This window comes from Zerene cesonia, chromosome 28 (assembly GCF_012273895.1).
Source record: "Zerene cesonia ecotype Mississippi chromosome 28, Zerene_cesonia_1.1, whole genome shotgun sequence".
In the NCBI taxonomy this organism is placed as follows: Eukaryota; Metazoa; Arthropoda; class Insecta; order Lepidoptera; family Pieridae; genus Zerene; species Zerene cesonia.
This window is the reverse complement of record NC_052129.1, coordinates 4,099,635-4,125,458: the sequence shown is the minus strand read 5'-3', so window position 1 is coordinate 4,125,458 and position 25,824 is coordinate 4,099,635. Positions and strand designations below refer to the sequence as shown.

Sequence of the window (25,824 nt, the reverse complement as noted above, 5' to 3'; positions counted from 1 at the left end):
CACGCTCTCCACATACATATTTATGTGTAGTTCACAACAGGATATGCAATATTATGTAATCTAAAACATTCTTATTGGAATCTTCTTAAGATAAATAAGATCTACAGACTATAGGTACATGAAGACTCGGTTACCGCGTAACTTCCGTTGGTGAATACTTTTCTAGCTTTTTTTTTGCCGGTTTCGTGCTCCCGGCTCATTGCCAGGTTTTTTTGTTAATTTGTCACGCGCAAGTACCTACGTGCTCCGCGGGTCGAAAGAGTATGATTATGCTGATATTTTAAAGACCACTACTTTCAAAATTGACCTCCTTTTGGATGTCGGGGCCGGCGCGGATCGTCGTTACATAGATTCCACAAGTCGTCGTTCATTTATTGGAACAAATATCCAAAATTTATTAAATCCTATCGCTTCGCTGTTACACGAATGTGTCAGTGCGATATTATAGCTTCAAATCAATCTGTTTAATCTCAACTTCCGGTGAATTGGCGTACTATCTGCTTACTAGTATATGAATTTGCAGTTTTCGGTTGCCATACTTATATCTGGATGCAAGACCGTCCGCCTAAAATTTAGTTAACTAGTTTTTTATCGTCATCAAAATTTATTATGGCTCACTAAAAACTATTTTTTTCAAGATATTACTTGACCCATCTTTGCTCTTGTGGCCTCATACTTATCAGTGTTTTTGTTTTGTTAATATTGCTATTGTTCTCGTTTTCATAGAATGCATCGAATTCAACTTAGCCAGAACACAGTATCAAGTATACAAATATGAACGAAAACGTTGTCCTGGGTGAAAGGTGTAGGAACGTAACTTTTACGTTGTCTATTAATTTGCTACATCGCGGCGCATGTGGCATAATAAATAGACGTATGATGACGTATAATTTTATGTGTTCCATGTACATATGTATCAACATTAATCGCCTATTAAAACGGCACTAAAAGATTATAAACGTTTGTGTGTGCAGATATATTACATACATATACATATATATGTATACTTTATATATGTGTATGTATGTAACTGTGTACTATGTAGTTCATGCATATCAATAAATTGACCTCTGCGAAGTTTTATATCAAAGCCAATTTGTCAACGGTTTCACGCTTAATAAAAAATATAAGAATTAAATACATGCGAGTCATCTGAGCAAAGAAACGTCAATGATCTTTACAAATCAATTCTGTGTCGACTGTTATTTAAAAAAAATGATCTACTTAGTACTTAATCCTTTTTGCATTTCAATTACATTTTATTTTGCCCTGTCTCTTACACCAAATTTAAATACAAACGTTTTTTTCCTAACTTAGATTAATTATTTCTTGGTTTGAATTAATATATAAAATATGAATCAATCTTAGTTGAATCGCACAGATCAATTTTCGACTGTGCTTAAATTTGCGCCATATTGCATGACGTCTTTGCTGTCAAATTGTAAATAAATAAGGTAGTACATATATACGTAAGGTAGGTTCATTAAATCAACGCATATAATCATAGTCATAATTCGCAAAAGATATATTAAAAACTGTGCAAGAGACATTTTTTTGCTATCCGTACGTCTTATCGAGCTTTGACAGATCAAGGCCATTAATGCGCCCATTCTTATTTCAAACGCATTGAAGATCGTTCAGTAGTCGGTACAACGCATTAACATTTACCACAGATTACTAAATCGTTACTGCGTCAGTATTACTACTCGTTATGATATACTGCTCATGCGATATCAGTGTGCTGTTTTTTTAGCTGTAGTCGTGATTTATATCGTTCAAACTATTAAAGATTTGGCATCAAACCAAACTGTCCGATTGTTGAAACCTGTGCATCATTGGTGTCTCGATCTGAATGAAGTTCTCGATGTATTTCTTCATTGAAGCGTAAATGTATAAATCATTTAAAAAGCGATATTATAGAAAAAGAGTCACTGTTTCCAATAAGTGTAAAAATTACAAACGACAGATTTACCTTTGTGACAACTTTAGAGTCCTGTTAAAATAAACTTATACTGCATTATAATGAAACAATATATGAAACAATAATAAATTATTTATTTAATATCTAAGGATAATTAAACATTTAAGTAATTCATGGGGAACGATCTCACATGTTCGTAGATTATATAAAACTAGCGTTCCACCCTGGCTTTGCCCGTTGCACTTATACCTACTTACTTACACGTATCTACTATATAACATCCAGTAGTACCTGAGACTAGCACGCTTAAACAAACAAACAAATCCTTCAGCTTTATTTATTTATTCTCCATAGTAGGTACATATCACCGAAAGAAAAACAATAAATTGTCATTATAAAAAAACCATGCCGGCACATATGCACTAAAAGGCGGTCTTATAGCTCAAGAGCAATATTTGTATCATTAGTAAAGTTTTTTGAAAATAGAGGTTACGAATACGGTAATTCACCATTTATTTATTACACTGTATTTGAAAAAATAAACACATTATTTACCACCGATTCGGAAAGCAGGTTCTATAAAGAAGAGCCGGAAAAGAACTCTGTATTTGCCAATTTATATTTAGGTAAATGATTAAAAAAAAATAGATTCTAATGATAAAAAAAGTATCATAATCTATGTACATAATTGAATCTTTTAAAATCTTTGGGATATATCGGATATAGGGAAATTTCCAATAATCTATCCTTAGTTTTTCTTAAAAAGCTTACAAGCTTAACTGGATTACACGTTATTTTACCTTACTACACTGCAAATCGAGCAGACGTCGCGTCATTACCGAATATTTACAAAACATCACTGGATACCGATAATAAAATGTACATGACCTAATGGCAATGCAGTTTGTTTTAAATCTGCCTTCGTATGATCTCATCTGATAGTCCATTGTCATATAAATGTATCAGAAAGCATCATCATTTACGTATAATTATCGTCAGGTCTCTCGATAGATTCGAAAAAAATTGTTTTTTTTTTTCATGCAACGAAATAAACATTTAATTGTTAATGTAATACACTAACAATTAAATGTCTATATAATTTTGAAAATGCCGCGGTTCAGATAACAATGACATTGATTGAAACACGTTCCCGTTTCATACATTATTTATATGTTTGTTATGTGCTATATTTTGGCTCCGTCTATCTACCCGCGGGAAAATGCCAGAATAAGCAATCTAAACAATAAATTATAGATCTTTTCTTCAAAAATATACCGATGTTGCTGCGAGTGGGAGATTCCACACCATATTCAAAAATGGCACCAAATTTCCACAATTTTCTATCAAACACACAAAAAGAATGAAGAATCACGTTGGTCGCTTGAAAGCCCATCCATTGAGCATCAAAATCTTCATTTTTCTGAATGTCGACGACAAAACACTTATTTAGGTATGAACATAAATTTAGACAGTAGCTCCCCGCAACCGAGTGATATATAAATATTACTCATATAAAGCGTATATAAACGTATCTTTTGTACTTTCAAGTAGGGATGATCGTTATCATTTTTATTCCATGTTGAGATATGTAAGATGACCACAGTTTAAACACGTGTTACAATCGGAGTCCCAATTGCATTAGGCATTAACCGCCACTCGTGAGTTTAATTTTGCTGCACTTTTGGCTCAACTTAGATCTTTGGATAAAACTGAGAGCACTTATTTTCCTGATATTGACAAGTTAATTTCTTTTTTTGATATAAAGCTTACTTAACACATTAACGCTGAGGAAAATTAATGAATTTTCTAACAGGCCAAGGTCGTTTTATATTAAACTCTGGCTATTACAAATTAGCATAGACAGTTTTCAAATTATGAGTGAATTAACAAAGAAAAAAAAAATAGTAAAATAATAATAATCGTCATTTATAAAAACCATTTGGATGTTATTTGCTTAAATAATTATTTTTATTTTATTTATACGTTCTTATTATCTAGCTGTTATAAAATATATTAAAGTAGGTACGTGCTTATCACAAATAAGAAGAATTATTCACGCCATGCGAATCCATAATTTCCACCTCGTTTTGCGTTTAATGAAAGAATTTGTGTTTTAGTACAATTAACATAATGGCCTGAAGTGATGTAGAATTGCTTGTGCAAAGATTGCCCCCGATGACGACACCAACGCCAGATGTTGGTGGCCAGTTCATTACGTGAAACTGTTTATTTTCCTCACAATTGAAATGGTTTTTCATACCCATATTATTAGGATATCACTTCATCCTATCCTACTAATATTGTAAATGCGAAAGTTTTGTTAGGATGTGTGTATGTTTGTTAGTCTTTCACGCAAAAACTACCAAACCGATTTGAATGAAATTTGGTACGAAGATAGCTGGACAACTGGAATAACACATAGACAACTTTTTATCCCGATATTCCTACGGGGTATGGACTTACGTGGGTGAAACCGCGGGGCGCAGTTAGTATGTACATTATTGTTAACATTAAGCCAAACCGCCTGTCTAAACTATACTAAATTTATCGGAACCACACGGGTGGCAATGACTTTGAAATACAAAAATAATCATCAAAGGTTCACCTAGACGAATGTTTTGAGTTTTCAAACGCAAAAAAATACAGTACGATTGAGAATATCCTCCCTTTATTAGGGTCGGTTGATATAATGACTATTAAATAAGAAAATTAAAGCAAACTCCAGATCAGACATATGTTTCGCTCTTAGACTCTTAGGCCATAATTTGCAATGAAGGCTTTGTAAAAATTACATCTAACGTATGTGAAACTACTTTCTTTACTTATTATTAAAGACTTTTGCGTTATTTACTTTCTCAGTGTTGTTTGAAAGCGTCATTCGCCGCTGATAAGTGGGCGGGTTGTCAGACTCGAATGGGATTAGGGATCCGGATCTCGATATGTCAGAGATATGGGCGGTAACTTAATATTTTACAATGTGTGATAATAGTCCAATGTTGATGCCTATATTTCGTGGTTTGAACAGGTTGTATAACCTCCCATAGTCTATCTATTAGGTATTAAAAATAAACTAGCTGGAACCAGCGACTTCACTCTCTTGGTACCCGGCAAAAATGTAGTTAATCCACGCTATAATTGATCTCTCTCTGTACCAAATTTTATACAGATACCAACAGAGGTTTCTACGTGGAAGAGTAACAAACATCCATACATTCTTATAACCTTTCGCGTTTATGATATTAGTGGGATATCATTGGTGTAATTCAGACTTCCCGTGATTTATCCGACTACAGCAATCGAATTTCTTCTACCGTTTCGGTTTTATGTGTGTAAAGGACAAAAAATTTAATCAATATACCAATCTCCAAACCTATCCAAGTGCTAAATAATGGACAGCGTCCCATTTTAACTTATTGGCTGGATAACACTTTGTTCCGATCAAGCTCAATTGACTGTTTCATTTATAAATTGTAGATAAAACAGTAACCCCCAGACCACTTCAGAATCTGCAGCACGTTGTTATCACGCGTCCAAACAGTATGTATTTGTTGTTGATAATGTAGCTATGTGAAAGGTATTACTACCGCAAAGATAATGTTGTACCGTATATAAATAAAACGTAGATAACGTCGTGGAGATATTGTTAGTGAATAAAAATTATAAATATAAGCATATATTGGAGGAGTTAAAATTAGCAATATTCTGATATTATTACACAAATAATGATAAACACGAGAATCGCAAGTTTGAAGGCGAGAAATAGATAGCGTTATAATTGATCGAACCTCGTGAATACGCAGGATATTGTCACAATTTCCAAAGAATAAAAAGAGAAAAAATCAAACTCATGTTATATTTTCTATTGCTTAGCAACAAGATAACTATTTCCATTGAACGGAGGCCTATTAGCTCATAGATAACTGTGCAGAGATGTGATATGGTGTGAATGGCACGTGGTCTCCTTATCATCAGAGGACCTTGTTCGAATAGCAAGTGCAGGAACAAAATATGTGTATTGTATCGTCGTCGATGTTAGAGATGTACGGGTAAAATATTTTATACCATAGGCCATCTTAGCTTTAGGAATATAATTGAGACGACTTGGTAGAAAATATTGAAATTTGTTTGATGTGGTACGAATAGGATGAAATTACACTAATATTATAAATTTGAAGTTTGTTTGTTTGGATGTTTGCCCGTCAATCACGCTGAAACTACTGAACGGATTTTTATGAAATTTGTTATACAGACAGACTATGTGTTATAAGTATGAGTATTGTGCGATAGGATACTTTTTCATCCCGATTAAACGCTCCCTTGTCATCATAATACCCGGGCTGAGTCAGGACGAGCGTCTATGTAAATAAGAAAAGTCTGTATTGGTAAGATAATTTTTAACGCTATAAATATCGTTCAAAAGGTCAATAATGGTCAAAAACAATGAAATGTTGTTGGTTCGCGAATAAACGAAAACGTTTATTATGTATATTTTATGTATCAGAAGAAATTACTTTAAAAATTATGTGCAGACTAAATTTGCGCTTCGGTGAAGGCCCTAGCGGCACAAGTCACTCGCTGTGACCCGTGTTTTATTGGGATTCTGGGAACGATTCAGTTATCGCTTATTTTGGCAAAATAATTGTATGTAAATAAACGATAGTTATAATCTTGTTTAATTGGCTGAAGATACGTGCGAGGCCGACTGTATCTATCGGTCGACTAATCGTAGATCTTTTATTACGATATATTTTTGATATTTTTGCCTTACATATTGAACATTTTTATTTTGGCAATTTTACATTAAAATAGTAAAAAAATGCATCTGAATTCATACTTTACACTTGAAACTTTCCCGCTGTTATATTTGTATTGCTTTAATAAGATAATATTAACAAAAGTTATTTCGTTTTAAGCAGCTGGTTTAATCATAAGTTAATATAGAATATTTATGATTTTAAATCAAATAATTGAAAAGTTATTTATGAAGAAACCTTGTCTATAGAAACCTAAATGTTTTCACAGCGATAAGTTCAAGGATGGCCTCCGTATTGCGTGGGCGCATTCAATTTTACGCTTCGTTGTTTTTCATTTATTAAAATTGAAAAGCATTTTTTTAACAATGTTTTAATAAAAGTCAACGTGTTTACGTAATAGCATATTTTACGATGATATACTTTTTTCTTCATCAGTTTTCTTCACTGAATTCATAATGTTGTTCTGATAACTTGAACATTTTACAAGACATGACATAAAAATGTGTGTCTTTCTTCTTCTTCATTCTGTTATTAAATATTTAGAAAATACAATGTTCAAATCGCTATCCTGAATACTCTTTATCAAACAATAGTTATTCCGAATCATAATTTCACATACATTCATCTTTTTGTATAATCCAAAGTATTGTCTGCCGCGAAAATATAAAAGATAACCAGTTACTAACGTCTTTTATCAGACACAGACTGAATTGCAATCAATTGGCGCGCCGCAAGTGATTGGTGGAATATCATTCTCTTGAACAATATTGACCAATCATATAGCTCGCGGGTTAATTGGAATCAACCGCAGTGTCCATTGATTCAATATCGTACTGCGGAATACGAAATATATATCGGACTTATCAGTAAATGTTTTACGTTTAAGATTCGCTGATATCGTTTTGTCAGAAGAATCATTGCGTGCGTTATTCAAGACTCGATTTTATCAAATCGGAATTGAACGTTTCATAGATGGACAGGGTATGGTCTTAATTGTCGACCAGTAAATTTATCACATTGATTGATTGTTCGTATGATAAAGGCGCTTAAGATTCCAGAAACCTCTGTTTCTTTTGATTTAGAAAGGTTAGTAACTAGGAGTAATCTTTACCTCAAAGAGGACGACAGTAAATGTTTAGGTCTATTAATTACATCTAATAATTATCACTATGGTATTACTAATAAAAAGGTAAATCGTCTGAGTTATAACATGGATTAAAAAATTCTTTATAAGTTTGGCGTCTCTGGGTGATCATATTATGTGTACTAGGGATTGTGTACCTATGTATTTTCATTGATTTGACCTGTATTATACCTATAAAAACAAATTACTTTTGACCACTAAATTTCAAAATCAAATTACTGCTGTTTTCTCAAAACAAAACAAAATGTCCAATTTTTTTTATAATGCTCAGTCATGGAGCGGATAAGATATTCCCTTCAAAGGCTTAGCTTTCTTTATTTGTAAGGATTTATTCAATATTAAGCTGCTAACCTTCCTTTAACAATAACTCAGAATACCATAGACACATACCAGATAAATACATACTAACGCAATGTTGAAGATAATTCTCTCGCTAATTAACTAAACATTTGTGACTTATGCCAACGTTAATTGAGTAATTATAATGTTAAGTGTCGATGTTGGTATAATCATTTTACACTATCTGATAATTGATTGCACGGAATGCAATATTTGCCTTAATATTTACCTTTGCTTATCGATTATCTGGTTGTTAATGGTCTAACATTGATATATTTTTAGATGATCAATTACTAATCGTTACACCTAATTGGAAGTGAATTTCACGTGTATGGTATGAGGTTTTCTGTTGTAAACTATATTAGATTCTTTATAGACCAACAAAAAAAAATGGGTTAGGTTAGTAATCGTTCGTTTAATAATCGTGTTATTATTGCATTTCAGCTTGTGCATTGTATTTATGAAATAGACATCCCTCATGGAGCCAGATTCAATGAAAACAACTTTGACTCCAAAAGTTTCCTAGCATCGTTGCTATTTTATATAAGATATAATAAGAAAGACCCCGCTAAGGATTTAGAGGAATAAAAATATAGTCGTATATCTTTCGCATTTTTCATTATCCTCCACGTTAATATCTCGCTTCTACTGCCGTTATTTGATCGGATACAATGTATGTAGATTTATAAAAAGCGTATTTTTAATGATAATGATAACAGACAAAATATTTAAAATGTTTTCGCTAATCTTGTGATTTCGGTATTTCCTTACAAATGCTTATCGCTTTAATTGCTCTATAAAGTAAAGCACTTATAATTAGCGCTATGTAAATTTGGTTTAGGCTACCTATTGCGGTATTTTTGTCTAATGAGTCATTAAAGTATTGTCTTTAGGCGGGTTCCAAACTATCATTATATTTAATTCACTACATTTACACCAGGCACTATTATATTAACTTGCACGTATATGAAATATATTACACATAATGTACTTCGAATAACCTTAAGTTTCAGCATTTGTATACATATTTTAATTATATATGTAGTTGGCAAATGCTGGTTTGTTGCTTGATCGTTAACGACCAGCATCCACATTTGATCTTACTGGAAATCTGGAATTAATGAAGATTTTCTTTCTCTTGCTTAAACTGCTGAACGGATTTGGTTCATATTTGTTATCGAGAACGATTTAAAGCCCGTAATATTACGCATACTTATTACACAGTAGGTAATATATTAATAATTAGCTGTAATCCGCGGCGTCACTCGCGTGGTACCCGGGTGAAAGAAGCCGATTTGCTAATCCAGACTGTTATCTATCTCTGTACCTATTTTTATGCCGATACGATAAGCTGTTTTCTCATGAAAGAGTAACAACATCCATACTTACAAACTTCCGAGTTTAAAATATTTAGTAGGATAGCGATATCTGGTTTCGTCCCTTAATAGTCCGCATGGTGTTTCATTGGCATTTTTATTTTTTATCATATCGTTTCGGTATATATAACGTTATCGCCGTTGCGACAAATTTCTGTGTACACGTTATTTTATTTATTTGCATTGTGTATCGTGATTTTACAATCGTGACGCGTAATGTACGTAAGGAATTATTGTTTAACACGTTTTTGTTTGTTTGCTATTGCAAAACGCACTTGATGTGAAGAAATTGTCTGAATATTATGCTATGTAGCTTTTTGGACTTTTTAGTTTTAATCTTACCATCACACCAATATTATAAATGTGAAAGTTTGTTTGTTTGGATGTGTGTCCGTCAATCACGCTGAAACAACTGAACGAATTTTAATGAAATGTGGTATACAGATAGGGTATGAGTTGACTTGCGTGATAGGATACTTTTTATCCCGATTAAATGCTCCCTTGGGATAAAACAGGAATCTTGATGTACGGGCGGTGCCGGGACGAGCGTCTAGTCTTCAATATAAAACTGAGCGATATAATAAATTGGTATGCATATATATTTTAAGCCTATGTATGTTACAGGTAAGAAGTGTTTTAAAACTAATTGTAACCGAGACGTTTTGTTAAAACTAGTTCTAACTAGGGAAATCGTCTCTGAAAAAATCAATTGCTTTTCTATCACAGTTCATGTGATTGTGATTGGTGACAGACGAACGAACAGATAGACAAACGGACAGCGAAGACTTGGTATATATATACCCGGTATTATATTCTTATAACTAATTATATAGTACCCAGGTCTCGTTTTCCCCACGTGGGTGCGGAACCCTAAAATATCTTAGCACCGTCTTGTTACCGTTCGTTGTCTGACACTCGTGCAAATGTGTGCGTACACGTGCGCTTGTGTGTGGAGGAAAAGTACTTAGTTCGGTATTTATCGAAATGTAGTCAAGTATAAGTTAATAAATACGAGTATTATATGCAGTAAAGTATTTACTGGACATCTTTCATAACATATTGATTCAATGTTCTCTATTTTCTGTATATGTTTAATAGGGAGACATATTTTCAATTATGATAAATTAAACTGAGAGAGATCTTAAATCAAACGGGTTGAAATAGGGTATGCAGTTTTGTATTTCAGAAAGGCCGACGCATAAGAATGATTCTTATGAAATATATGAAAGTAAGTGAGGATGGATGGGTGTTTGTTCCTCTTTCACGGGTAAACAGATTTTGATAATATTTGGTCGTGATGTAGCTTACATACCAGAATAACATATAACATAGAGGAATATTTGCTTTTGCCCGGGTTCGACCGCAGGTGACAACGCACGGCACAGCGAGTATTGTATATGGGAACAATAATTAGATCATTATATACAATTCGGAGTATCGATACCGATGCATCCAAGAAATCTGATTCGTTAGATGTTCGATTTCAATTCGTATGAACTATTTGACCTCAATTGTTACTGTAAATACGGTATATAGTAGGTATATACGGTATATGTAACACTTAATGCTCTGTACAAATAAACTAAAGAACTATTCCAACAAAATTATTCACCCATCCAATTTATGACCATAGTTGCTAAACCTTGATTTTTAATTAACTGTTGTTATAGTTATATATATAGTCATATATTCTATGAAAATGTCAACTGTATAATAATCACCGTTCATGAGATTCAGCCTGCGTAGTCTTAGTTAAACAGGGTCCCGTTTTAGCCTTTGGCTACGGTATCATAAAAAGCAGACTGCGGCAGTACTGCGTAGGTATAGGATCTCGTGGAAATTCTATAATCTATACATTAATTGCATGCTGGTGCGCTGAGCGCTCCTTATGTAATAATAAGGCGTAGAAAATCTTGCAGCTACTTATATATATTTTGAGTAACGAGTAATTGGCCGGAATCCAACATTCTTCTTTTATAAATCATTTTAACACCTCTCAGACTTTAAGCGTCGAGTAAATGCGAAGTTAATGTATAAAATTACTTCTCGTACAAAGATTTGCAAGGAACCAGTTCGGAATACGGCTTACAACATAGTATCTGCTAGGATTTTTATAGTTAGCTGAGTAAAATAATGCATAGGCTACAAATTGAAAACCTTTTTCGTTCTTGCAGACGTCGGTGAAAATTACTTCAAAGTATAATCACATTATCAGATTTAAATATTAATAACAAAACTTATTCAAAATTAAAATCGGACAACTGTCTTGTTGGCATTCTTTTGTAGTTAAGTTATGTATAAAGTAAAAAAAAATAATACTGTAGACTCTTTGAACTATTTTTTAACATTTATTTTATTTATAAACACATAGTATGACATGTGTTCGATTTCTCAACACCTTTGTTATGTCATAGCGGACAGCTGAGCTGGTGGTTCGCGTGATGACCTGTTAATGTTCTGGATTTGACACTTTTTGACGTGAATTTTCTAACAGCGCCACCGACTTGTCACTGAAATAATGTCGTCACTGTCGCTTCAGTGCTTATACTTTTAGAATAATACTAAAGCTTTATTTAAAATTATGTTCCGGACATCTTTTTCAAAAAGTTCTAAAATGAACAAATAAATCATGCTAAATAAGGCGAGCTATGTATTAAATAATGGCAGCAGGCCCGTTTCCTTTTCCTCACCCGTCCCAGTCTTTCCAGTCGTCAATCCTTTCCTTTTCCCTTACATCATCAGGTATATCATCTATGCTAGGTCATAAAATTCAAAACACCAGACAGTTTTATTAAAAATGAAATATGGATATGGATATACAAACTGAATTTTCCTTAATTGTTAAAATGCTAACTGTAAGACCTTGCTCGATGCCAGATTTTTCAAGAATCTGGGTCAATGCTTCTAAAGGTTTTGGTAAAAAAAGTTATCACCGTTGTGTCACAAGTGTGTTCATACACTAAATGGAAAATCAATATATAAACAAGTGCTTCACTCAAAGAAAGGTATCAAAAGCCTTATAATATGTATAAATTTTGTGATCGTGGAATTGGAATTTGCGTCTTAGCAATATCCTGGAACAGTAAGCCATCCTGGTTTTTGGATTCTGCTGTGTGATATTATGTTAATATCGTATTACAAAGGTGATTAGTAATCATTAGAGCTAAATAATCGTACAATAAATAATAATACTACAGCATATAGGAAGCGAATGTGTCAAGCAACCTGTTTTGGCAGGAGCATCGAGCGACATTGGATTTTGGCAAACTCACAACCAGTGTTTATTTGTAGCTATTCTTGGTACCTCAGGTTCAAGGGCTAACTCGTGGCGGTTAAATTACCAAACAAACCGTGATATGAACATTTCCAGATTGTTCCATTTGTCATAGACAGATCAAAGAATGTTTTGGATTGCTTCCAGAATCAACACGATTATCGGTTTTTTCATGTGAAATGCCATTTTTATTGTGACGTTTGTTACTGATACATTGTTTGTCAAGCTGTTAAACGGAACTGAAATGTGTTTTTTTATTCCTTAGTTTTCCGAGAACTTCATATATTAAAGCATCCCATTAATAGTTTGATAATCATATAAATAACCCTCCCTCAAAGGTCGATGGAAGTGTTTACATATTGACCAACTTTTGATTCGTGTTTAGATCTCAGACACGGGGATTCCTAGAAAAATTGCTAAGCAGGATCGAAGAGAATTTTATTATTTATATTTAATTTGTGACAGTGTGTGAACAATCCAACCAACTTTGAGCTGCTTAAAACTGCTGCAAACTTAGGAATTATTTCACGTTCATTTGTATTTTTTAGATAAATTTACCGGATTCATATTATATCATCACGCGACATATAATAGCCGTAGAACATCAATAGAAAATGTTACAAAAATGGGAAAAAATATTCCTATTGACACAAGATAAAGTACCATAGTCGAACTCGCGCAATGAGGGTCCCGTGTTTTTGTAGACATATGACAAAGCAAAATTTATGCTTCTCGCAATTTTTCTTTAACCTGTACTATATAAAACGATACTTCGTACCAAATTTTAAGATTCTGAGTTCATGGAAAATACATAGTTTGTTGATATGATTCCCTTGCGAGTGTCGAAAATTCGTGATTGCGTTTACGAAGGTTGATGTTTTTTACAGCACCAATAGTAAATCTGAGTATTGGATATGAATTTAAGCATTATATCCCCACGCATTCTTGAGAAAAAGGGTCTTGACAGACAGTAAACACAATGTTTCGTTTTTTTCCTTTTGAGGTAAGGAACCCTAACAGTCACCAACAAATGCTGAGCAAGTTTCGGACCTGCGTCATTTGTTTTAACCGTCACGAATCATGTCTCACGATGTGTTTTAAATAGATTAATAAGTAAAAAAGACCAAGTTAAAACATTATTTTTATTACAATTCCAATATATAAGTAACGCGTTTTACTATTTTTGTTCCCTTCGCTTAAAATTGTTTATCTATGTTATAATACAGACTATATTTTATATATTATTTTATACATAGATTCTGTCTTTGTATCAAATTTGTAAAAGAAAAACAGATCGATTTGGTATGAAAGATAACAATGCAAAGCAAAATATGAGGTCCATGAGTGACATTTAGTTGGCCACAATATAATAAATTTCACACGTACTTAAGCTCATATTTACTTAATAATTATATTATTAAAGAAGGCCAGTCTTTAAAATTAAATTGTAAACAAAACGAAACTTGATATTTTAAGCATACAGACACACAGACAGCGGCAAACGACTTTATTTTTAAATACTATGTAGAAATTCCAAATGCATGCAATACGTAATAGTAACGAATTATTCCCGACTGATTGGTTTGAATTTAAACACAACGATTCAACACTTCCTGGCATCACACTAGCCGCTTAGCCCGGTTACCCTTAAAGTTGCTTAATAATTCTCACTCGGTAAAAACGTATCTTTCTAAACGGGAAAACATTTAAAATCGAGCAGTTACTGATTACATTCGTAACAACCAAACAATCAAACAATAAGATCTTTCCTATTTATTATATTGATTAGATGGTCAGATTGGTCGTTTCGCAGAATAGGTGGCAATTTGAAATCCTTGTCGGTGCAAATATGGTCGACATCAAACATCCGCCCCCTAAACATGGCGATGGGTACACATGTGCTATCGCTGTAGAGGCTTATTAAATAACATCATACATCATCATTGGAGATATAGATGAAATACAATAGTGTGGATAATGTAATTGTTAAAAAAACGCTAAATCGCATTTCGATGCTGTCAGTATTGCTAAAATTTGGTTGAAAAATTAATCACACGGAAGGCACCGACTTTAATTAGAAAAAAGAAATATTATTCTAAACTTTAATTGTAGTGCACTATTGTTTAAAGAGAATATTGCTTATGTAATTACTGATGATCAATCTAAATAATAAAATATGTCGTAATTGGTACAGCCAGTCGAAAGTTCTGAGCAACCACAAAAAAAAAACAGTTGAATTGAGAACATCCACCTCCAACTTATTTTAAATTCATCCTGTAAATGACCCCTTACTATGACTTCGTCCTCTGTCTTTCTGTCGGTCTATCCGGCCTTCTATCCGTTCGTCTGCCATGAGGATGTATCTGAGGAACCATCATTTTTATTCCTCAAGCAGCTATAAAAATAAACAAAGTTTTTGTCCTTCTTGTCACGAGTAAAATTCCAGGGATCAATTAACAAAATAATAAAAATACAGTCGAATTCCAAATCTTCGCGGTCGGTTAAAAATAATATTATTCGTGAAAATTAATAAAGCGTAATATTCAGGAAGTAATGTATTACCAGTTATCAGTTCGCCCGTATGGAGAAAGTTGGTGTGGATGTTTATTCAACTAGAGGTGCAACATCGTGCTTACAACTCGATAATTTTTTTAAACCTTTTTACCATTACGCCATAGGCTAAAACTAAGTTGAACTCTATATGCACTTTGTTAATTAGACATATGGTAAATATTTTAAACGTGTGCACGAACTTTAAACACGCAATGGAAATAGACGTAATAAATTTAACAAATTGCAGAAGTATTTGGATGAAATGGTGCGTTTTAGTTTTGTGTTTGTTGCCTTTAGTGAAAGACTCATAGTAATCAATTGTACTAAATTATAACACGTAATTACATTAACACGACGACGAAGGTTGTGTCGACGGAGAGCGGTTCGATAGATTCGGCAATTTTTTTTTACGTTCTTTTTTTAGGCACACTTCAGGCATTAATGGAGGGAAAAAACGTATCACGGATAGAGCCGGTGCGGATTGCTAGTATTTAAATAAAAAGTTACATTTTTTTAAACTTTTTCACATTTTGCGTGGTCTAAAGCATCAATTACGCTATATGGCCAACGGCCTGTCCGTGTCTGGGAGTATTAACGACTTACTTTTACTATATTGTCTACAATGTAAATAAATGATTCATTTGAACTTTCCTTTGCAAAATTAAAATCATTTTGCAATAAATAGTCCGAGGTCGTACACGATAGTTTAAAATAAATTTATTTTAAAATGTAACGTATGCTATGCGACATTAAATGTATATTTACTACCTTTTTCTTTTAATATACTGTACATAGTAATTATTTAGTAATCTGTTATACTACTGCTAGGCACTTCATTTTTACAATGGATGCGACAGCAGCTCTATCTATGAAGCCGTTTGTTGTATTTCTAATACTCTGTGTATTGCTGTTTTATATAAGTAATCGCGTGTGCCACTAGATGGCGTGAAAATGAATAGCAATATCTACAAGTTAACTACCTGTTTTATTTAAAATTAAAAACAAATAATTGTTGCAATATAATTATAGTTAATGTTTTTGAGTTATATCGTCCATATTTTATAAAAAAAAGTCCGTAAAAAACACATTTATGTTTACAATTAGCAAGTTTCTTGTCATGAAGTTCATTTGTTATTTTTATGTTATTTTTAATGTAATAAATAGATACATATAAATTTTTTTAATAATGCTTATCATAAATTTCGCGCAAGGTCGGATAACTTAAGAAAAAAATAGAAACGCAATAAATATGTTTATTACAAACTAGTGGCGTATTTTAGATGATTTGACATTACGTCTAAAACTTCGTTATCTATTCTCTTATAATATCATTGTAGTGAGTGTTTATCGATATTGTATACACAGACTTCGCATTCGTCTCGTTTCGTTTTATTTCAATTGAATAGTTTCTCACGCTATAATTTTGAATAGTGCGAAAATGTATTAATTTTTTTAGTGCAATACCGGTCGTCGCGTTTAGTATGTATGGCGGCTTTATGACCCAAATGTTGTGGCCTTAGCCACAGTGCCTTAACGCTTGCGCGTGCGCAGCGCCTATAAAACACTCGTTATGTAATATGTGAACCAGCTTTTTGGATCTTTTTTATAATAAATAAAAATGTTGTAGCAAAAAAAAGCATTTTTTATTTTATTTTTAAGGTTTGCTGACGCATTGCTTATGATGGGGCGGTTTTAATAAGTCTATTTACATATTTAGATTTGCCTTATACTTGAATTTGTAAATTAATTCGACCATTTATATGAAAGCAGGTGTTTAGCGCAGCTACGCTTAGGTAGATTAGGGATACATATAGACATAGAAAGCGACTTTGCTTTATAATTTTTAGTGAAGGATTCGCAGGGAAAATATAAATAATAATTTACTATAATATCTGAATATCGGCACACATTTATCGATAAACTCTAACCATTACACCGTACACATTGTCATTCGCCTATTACAAATGTGTCGATAGTATTGTCTGGTAGCGAGTTATATGGGTTGAAAAATATTGAGTTTATCTGCAGTCGTATTTGAATTTTAATTTTTAGCTTTATAGCATTAACCGCAATTTGTAAACACGCAACGGTAAGGCGAAGGACGTAGGTTCGAATCCTGCCTTATGACCGATTTTTTCTATTCTTTAAAAAATAAAAAAAAATTGTACGTAATAATTTTTTTGTTGGAAAATTACCTTGCATTTGAATGAGTTTTAATTACTTTCTTCTATTTCAGGTAAGGATGCAGTCTCTTACGATTACGAGAGTTCCTGGTTCTTGTGTTATGCCCATCAGTCGAGACAGAGAAAGGTTCTTGAAGAGGTATTTTATATAAAGTACATATGTTAATTAGGGCTTATAAAAATAATAAAATATAACTTTATCGGTCTCTGCACAAAAATAATTACATTTAGTACATGGCTAGCTTAATATCTAGTATTGTGAGAGACTGATGCTTGCTTATAGTTCATAATTGGTATGATTTTGCCTATAAACGTAAATACATATTTATTAATTCTTTATTGCTCTTAAACTTCACTACGAAACTGAATCTTATTATATATTAAAACAATTGGTGGTCGTATCGCTATATAGCGGTTTGTTCAAGATATTGTAACTAACGGATATTGATGGATAAAAATTACGGATACTGACGAACGATTTTTTAAATATTTATCTCGACAACATTAAACGAAAGACTTAGGTAAATGAATATATTAGAATATAATAATGCAGTAGGGTGGCGGACGAATCCCCGTGGCCTCGCCATTAAAGCGGCTCGACAGAATTCGGTAACTCGGTGGAGTTTAGTCAGTAGTCCACTATTGCAATGGGAGTCATATATTAGGGTATACGGTATAAACTTGGGCCCTTTTCCCAAGAATCCTGGGTATGCTTAAAAGCATTCTCTACTATAAGAAAAAGCTGTGAGTAGGTATTTAATTACGAAATAAAAATGTTGCGTGTAGAATTTATCTAAATATACATGAAGTATGCATAAAAATCAAGAGTGATAGACCTGCGTCTTATCAAGGAGTCAGTTTCTTCAGATATCAGCGTTATCTCGGCCTACTTATCAAAGGCTTTACTTAGTTTCTTGATTGTGGAGCAAATGAACACAACATGCTTTAGTGTTATGCAAATTTTAAATAGACTGGCGAAGGAACATATTGATCGATCTGTTTCTTATTATGAATGTAGGTGTTGCCTTTTGCATGTAGAGTTGTTATTTAAGATAGATAGATTCTAGAAGGTAGGTATATGACTAAACTTTGTGCATTTAATATAACTGAAATAATGTTCAGGCAAACAAAGTAATGCACAGCAACACTTCTAGCACTTATTAAGCTTAATCCTTGAGGCCCATATTCACGGCAAACATTTGTTCAGCAAGGAATTTGAAACGACATGTTGTGGAGGTGCTCGCAACAATGTTGAACAAAGTTTCCGTTGTTGTTCAACTGTGGCCCAACATATGTTTACCATGAATACGAGGCTGTAAAGAAAGGTACATGCTGGAGTAATTAAAACTGATCGAGTAGCCGAAAACCGAAGAAAAGGAACAAATTCGAAGAGATTCTAAACAGCTGGACATAGATGATTTCGTAGTTCCAAATAACGGTGACATCACACCATCGCCAGCAGTCACTACGCACATGGTATAATTAGATGCTCATGTTGGAGCGTCGTGGCGCCACGTCACGGGTCTGATGCTATCGCCTGTTATTCTTGGATACGTCCAACATTTGCGTGGTTTCCAGAAAACCACAATTTACAAGGGCCTCGTCTAATAATATCAAACTGGGTCTGTGATCAAAAAAACTGTAGCATTTACTTTTCTAATCATTGAAGTATGGGATAGTTTTTGAAGAATAATGTATGTAATCTAATCCAAGTTAGGGTTAGTTATAAGTCCTGCTATAGGATATAAGATATAAAAGCAAAACATTCTTACTAAGCTACATATGATGATTTTGTTTATAATGTGTCTAGACTTCAATAAAATTTTACAGGTATCACTTTGACGATATTATGTCACGCATCTTGTTGTTTCTAAATTAATTATAACTTCGATGCTTTTAATCGTATTTTCTTTTTTGTTCAAAGAGCTTCGTTAACTGCATACTTCGATATTAGCTTCCAGTTTTAGTGGGAGCAGGATGTAATCATTAAATTTATTTATATATTTATTTGTATAGATTGATATATTTTTCAAAACTGATGCGGCTCTTTCTTCAAATACTAAATGGTCGAATATTACCGGCTCGTGCTAGTTAAAAGCGGTATCAATGAGCGATGATGTCTCAAATAATTTGTGCGTGATGCGGCTTGCTGAACAATTAAGTTAGTCTCCTTTCAATTGTATATATCGACATATTGAACGCGTTATTTGAGACGTACAGTACTCGGTATAAAATTAGCTGCACTTTGTGCAGTTGATTTATACAAATTGAAACAGATCTGTTTCTGGTCTATATATAATACTGTGGAAACAAATTGGTTATTTTATTTAACATCATCTTGAATAAACTAAATATGACAACTGAAATCGGTATCGCAGAAAAGATATACGTTTAATATTTATCATTGTTTTTTATTTCTTTTATTGAAAGTGAAAACACAGAAAATTAGAATAAACAATATATTGTTATTTTAAAATAATAATTTGCGTTAATCCTCATCGCTGAAACCGCAAAGGTCGTGGGAAAAAAATCTCCGTCACCGATGCTGGTTCGCACCAGTAATTCACTATTTCTATGACATTATGACGTCGCTCCACGTCATAATGTGCGGATATGTCTAATTTTAATTCCTGCGTAGTTATGCTCAATGCCGTAACTGCTATTTTGATTGCGGCCGGCCATTTGTGCGAAGTGGACTATTTTGACCAGTGCCGAGGATACTGTGAGTCTTATTAGAAACTAGCTGACCCCGCAAATGCTATTCTGCCTTACTCTTATAATTTGTATAATATAGATCTTATTGTACATATAAACATTCCTCTTGATTCCGTCTATCAAAAAACAAAACATCATATCATAAGCATACAGACACACAGATGGCAGAAAGCGAAATTGTTTTAGTCAACAAGTAAAAGTGCTTAGTCAACTTCGAAGGCACTAATTTCAAAGTAATATTGATAAACCCTTCTAAAAGAAGTTTATTTCAATAGATAAACAAGTAGCATTGTTTTCATTAATTTTCGTTAAGTATTCGCAAATCATAATATATTTTATTGCATTATTTAAGTACTGTTCCAATTATTATGTTTTTCAATTTTTATTTCAACATTAACCACTTCGACTTCCAGGAGGATATATATTCTCTTTTCAAATCCTGGCTTATCAGGAACTTGTGCCTTACTCACGTGTATCATACATAGAATATAATACCCATTGGGTATTTTGTCTCACACAGGATATAAACAACGCTGTCTCCTGTGGTATCCGACTTATCGGTAATTAGGATTAGATGATACGTAATTCGAGCTTGTATCCTTATAAGTCGTATACGTTTCGATTCTCGACATAAACAAACGGTAATTACAGCAGACACACGTGCGATTTAGCGCTATACGATTATATGCTGCGGAAAATGCCGATGCCATGACTTGGATCTCTAATAAAATTGAATTAATTCAATTGGTATATCTTTCTTTTAAACATTGTTGGCTACTAGAGGTTTGAAACCATTTGGTAGTTCTTTATGTTTCACGAATGGAAAACACTTCTGGAAGTTTCAAGACAGGGTTAAAATTGAAAACAAAGCTGTGTTATTAGTAGGTTTACTTATTAAACTTGAGATTATTAGCATAAAGCATTCCGGCCCATAATTTCTGATTGCATCGCCTGAAATGGTAGGGAGTACACAGAATTGTTGATGCTGTCACAGATTACACAATAATGCTATGTTTTGAAGTTGTCTGAATCATACTTGTATATTTCCTCTTAACTATCTTCTAACTCACCAAAAATACAAAACGTCAATGCTCTTTCGTTACAGCTCTCAAAAGCTCTGACGTCAGAGAAGTAATAACAGTTATTACATTTACACGCGGAATATAGTTTAATTGTGAATGAAGATGATTTGCCTCAAGGTGACCATTGAAATGACGTGTTCTCGTAAAAACGTAATTCATACCCCAATGCCAATATATCTATCATCCATGTGTTTAATTAAATTGATCTATTTCGCGTTCCTGGTAACCTTTTTCAAAAAGAAATTCAAATCAAAATTTTATATGAACATTCTGGAAAAGATGCCAACAATGGATTAATGGAACTAAACGGAGAACTACTTGGTTAGGCAGTGTTAATGGTTTTTGGTGTTTCAAAAATTGTTATAATTGTCTTATAAAACTGAGATGAATGCAATAGCATGTCTTTACCTAGTGTAGATTTACCGTGCAAAAATAAACTACTATAAAACTGCCTTAATGTTTGTTGGGCTAGTACATCAAGCTCACCCACAGAAAGTTTGTTATTATTTAGAAAAGTGAAGTTTATATTACAGTTGGAATCGTAAATTTGTAATTCACGGCGCCGCGTTGCACCCATCTTCGAGATTTACGCGCGCACCTTGGTCTGGTCATCTGGATGCCTCGTATTTGCGTTATTTTCAACCCCAACCGTCTGGCCGTCTGGCAGATCTCTACCAATTACGTATTCTATTTCGGAGCGTGCGCGGCTGGGACGCGACGCTTCAACTCAATTTACCTCGGGAACGCGCCATAATTCGCAACAAACATGGCGTCGCGCGCCAATTTTGACGTTTGCCGCGCAATTTTGACGTTTTATTTTTTAATTCACTGTGGCTACGATGTGATGTGATCGCAGTGTGTGTATGAGTCATTGTTTTTGTTTATCGAGTGTTAAGTGAAAGTGATAATCGTGCTTTTAATGGATAGAGATGTTGAGCTATGGTGCCAACGCACCCGACTCTGTTATTAGTCAAATTAAACTTCCTGTCAATGTGTAAGTGAGTAATTTATAGGGACTCATTTAAAAATTCAACATTTACCGCAATTAGGCCATTAAAATCGTGCGTCATGCTTATTTGCTTGACAAGGTAAACCCTTTGGTTTTAGCAATTTGTTATTGAGTGAAAATTGTATAATTTACCTACTTTATAACAAATAAGTAAACAAAAAAAAAATAATGAGTTCGCAAGTCTTTTTGTATTTAAATAAACAACCTTCAAACATTTATGATTCAAATAATTGCGGCGCTCGGTTAAAACAGCTTTACTAAAATGACTTACAAATAAATACGATATTGGCCAGAAGCTTTTCGTTAGTTTAAAATAAACTGGTGGTATATTAATTATCCAATACGATTTACTTGATACTAATAATACCGTTGTGTTAAGTTTTAAGGACTTTAAAACTTTGGCTTGCTGAAAAATTACCGCGTCTTTATTCTAGTTTGTTCTTCGCGTCTTGCCGTTAGAGCATTTTATCGTTGATTGGCATTGTGTTCGAATTGCAAGCGTTAAGGTGCAAAATCCCGTGCACGTCAATTACACGTCAAGAGGGTGATGCGACCATTCATCACGCCGGTTGCCAGGCGCGATTGTGTCTTATTGTTTTATTTTCGTGTCGGTGCATTGTTTTTCGTTTTAAGAAGGATTTATTTGTACATCTTTATATGTCTTCATTTAATCAGATGTTATGAGGCTTTCGAATCACTATAAAGTTCTACATATGGATAATAAAGGAGTGAGGTCTACATATTACTAAAAATTCAGAAGCCAGTCGATGGCCTATTTCATATAATATAAATTAATTTATTTATGTCTTATTGTACTGGAAAAATTACAAATTGAGACAAACTATGTAACATTATTACAAACGTTTATAAATTATTCAATTCTATTTGTATATGTACTGGTATAGTATTATATTATCTGTGGTATAGGTTTCCCGGTATAGGAATTTCACTTTAAATTATGTATCTTCTCAATGATTATGTTTTTTTATATGTTAAGCTTCGATCTCTATTGATTCTACGGTAGGGATGTTCAATAATAATGCATTACTAGCGGTCTGCCCCGGTTTCGCCCGTGGTACATATATAGCCTTCCTCAATAAAATGGGCTTTCTAACACTGAAAGAATTTTTCAAACCAGTGTTTCTTGAGATTAGTGCGTTCAAACAAGCAAACTAAAAAAAACTCTTCAGCTTTATAATATAAGTATAGATTAATAAGCTGATGACGCGACCTCTACAGCGCTAATACAAATTTTTATGTCGGTGTTGCACAAAAGACAATAAAATAAATAAGTGTTTCAATGCTTTAAAAGGCAAGAAAAAATATTGTTTTACGTAACCATTTCATTACCATCCAAAATAAACTATAACTTCATACTGAAACCGGACACTTTCATTCAATAAATTGTATACAGAAAAGATCTACCATTAACTGATACCACAGATAATGTTTATGTGCTGCTATATATATTGTGAGACCGAACTGCGCTAGTATGAAAGCTTAAGTATTTTTATTTGTTTCCAAGAAATTATTGCGTAATTGGTTATTCCATTTAAATTTATCTTTTAGGTACACATAATGGCCCGTGTTCATATTGATATTGAATTTACGATCGTGTTTAGATAATTCACAATTTTACACCATCACATTGATAAATAAAAAGCGGCGAAGGGCGAGTCGTACTCGCGAGACTCAGGCCTCCGTACAAATAAGTTAAAAAGAGAAAAATAATAATCGCTCAGCCATCCAATTTTTAACTGTAAGAATCGTAGCTTAATCTCGATTTTTTTATTATTTACTGTAATAGAAATACACTCGCTGAAAATCTCACCTGTCTAATCATCACGGTTCCCGAGATACAGCCTGGTGACAGACGGACAGCGAAGTTTTAGTAACATGAGTCCCGTTTTACCTATTTGGTACGGATCTCTAAAAATTACCTACCAAATATAGTCTCATTGTATGTTGATATCGACAATGATATTAATTTAATTATAATCAATTAGGTATAGCTGTTATATCAAGGCACTTATAATCCCACTGTTAGATATATTAAATATTTATATAGATTTTCATGTTTTTACCTTAGCGAGTTACTTCTAAATTACACGTTTCTTATCGTATTAGTAAAACGCAACGGATTATATTTTATTAGCGTTACAATGTTTTATTGTGTAACATACAAACTCGATATTGTTGAGATAGATACGGTTTATGTTACTAAGCGTTTAAAATGTTCTCTTATTTGTAGTGCAAGTAATGGCTGTGAAAATCTCACAGTAACAGTAATATTGAAGAGAGAAGCTTAAGATAAGCTGTGCCTAGATAAACATATCACAATATTCGAGTATCATGTCAAACTTCAAGATGAAAGAAAGAAGAGAGATTGTCCAAAATATGAATAGATGATTTCGTAATCTGAAATGAGGCAAACGGAAATGGTCTCAGCTAAATGCCGTACGAAACAGCTCGTAGCAGCGCTGATATTCAGCCTGGTCCGGTGACTGAGGTTCGTCTTAACGTTATGATAATTATACTATGTGATAGAAATCAATATAATGTATGGGAAATCAATTAAATTAATAAAAAAGTGAAATAACGTTGTGCTGCAAATAAAGTTTGCCTCAGGATAACACAGATGAGAGTTAAAGTTAAAGATAGCGTATTATTAAACATCGTAAGATAGATGGAGTAAACGTAAAATAACGATAAAATTAAAATAAGACACCGAGAAGCGACGATTTTGAAACAAATAAATAAATAAAAACATCAAAATTGGTTTACCATGTTAATCTATGATATCTAAAAGGATTTTTAAACAAAAAAAGGTTTAAACCGTTATTTTAACCGTTTGTAAAATCGAATACACAATAATTTTTTACTAAATGTATACACAATGCACATATACTTGTTGTAAGCGCAAAAACAATAACTGAAAGCATAGAAAGATCAAAGAACTGGTTAATAGCTCGTTTAATAACCACTCTTGCGTGCAATTAAATCTTAATTAGTCGTCTTGAATTGATGGCTCTTACAGTGCCCAAGTGGAGGATACTGCGTCACCTAACATCGAATATAAATACCTCTGAATATAGTCCTTGGGATGCTCTTGTTTTTTGCAACGAGAGTCCTAATATGTTTTCGGATTTGATTAGTTGAACATCGTACCCGTCGTAGATTTCCTGCTGTGATCAATTTCAGTTTAAATTAGGCTTCATAATTATTTATTAGATAGGAAATGAGGATAAGGTCACCACCATTCATGCTTTCTTCAGTACGGCTTTTTGGCTATAAATTAAGGAACAAATTGAAGCTGATTTTACGATCCATATAGGCATGTATTCATTTTAACTTTTTTTATGTAATCATTTATGTTTGTTTCTTTTTCAATATCGAAATAAATAATTCAAAGAAATCGATCAGGTCGTGACGCATTTGCTACCACTATTTAAAGTTCACGTGAATAATATTTGT

General features: G+C 33.2%; 1 protein-coding gene across 1 annotated transcript in view; it reads left to right on the top strand.

Moving 5' to 3' along the window:
• LOC119837562 (transcription factor EB) overlaps positions 1–25,824 on the top strand; it is an 85,280-nt gene that overhangs the window by 610 nt on the left and 58,846 nt on the right. The gene's annotated exons all lie outside the window — the stretch shown is intronic.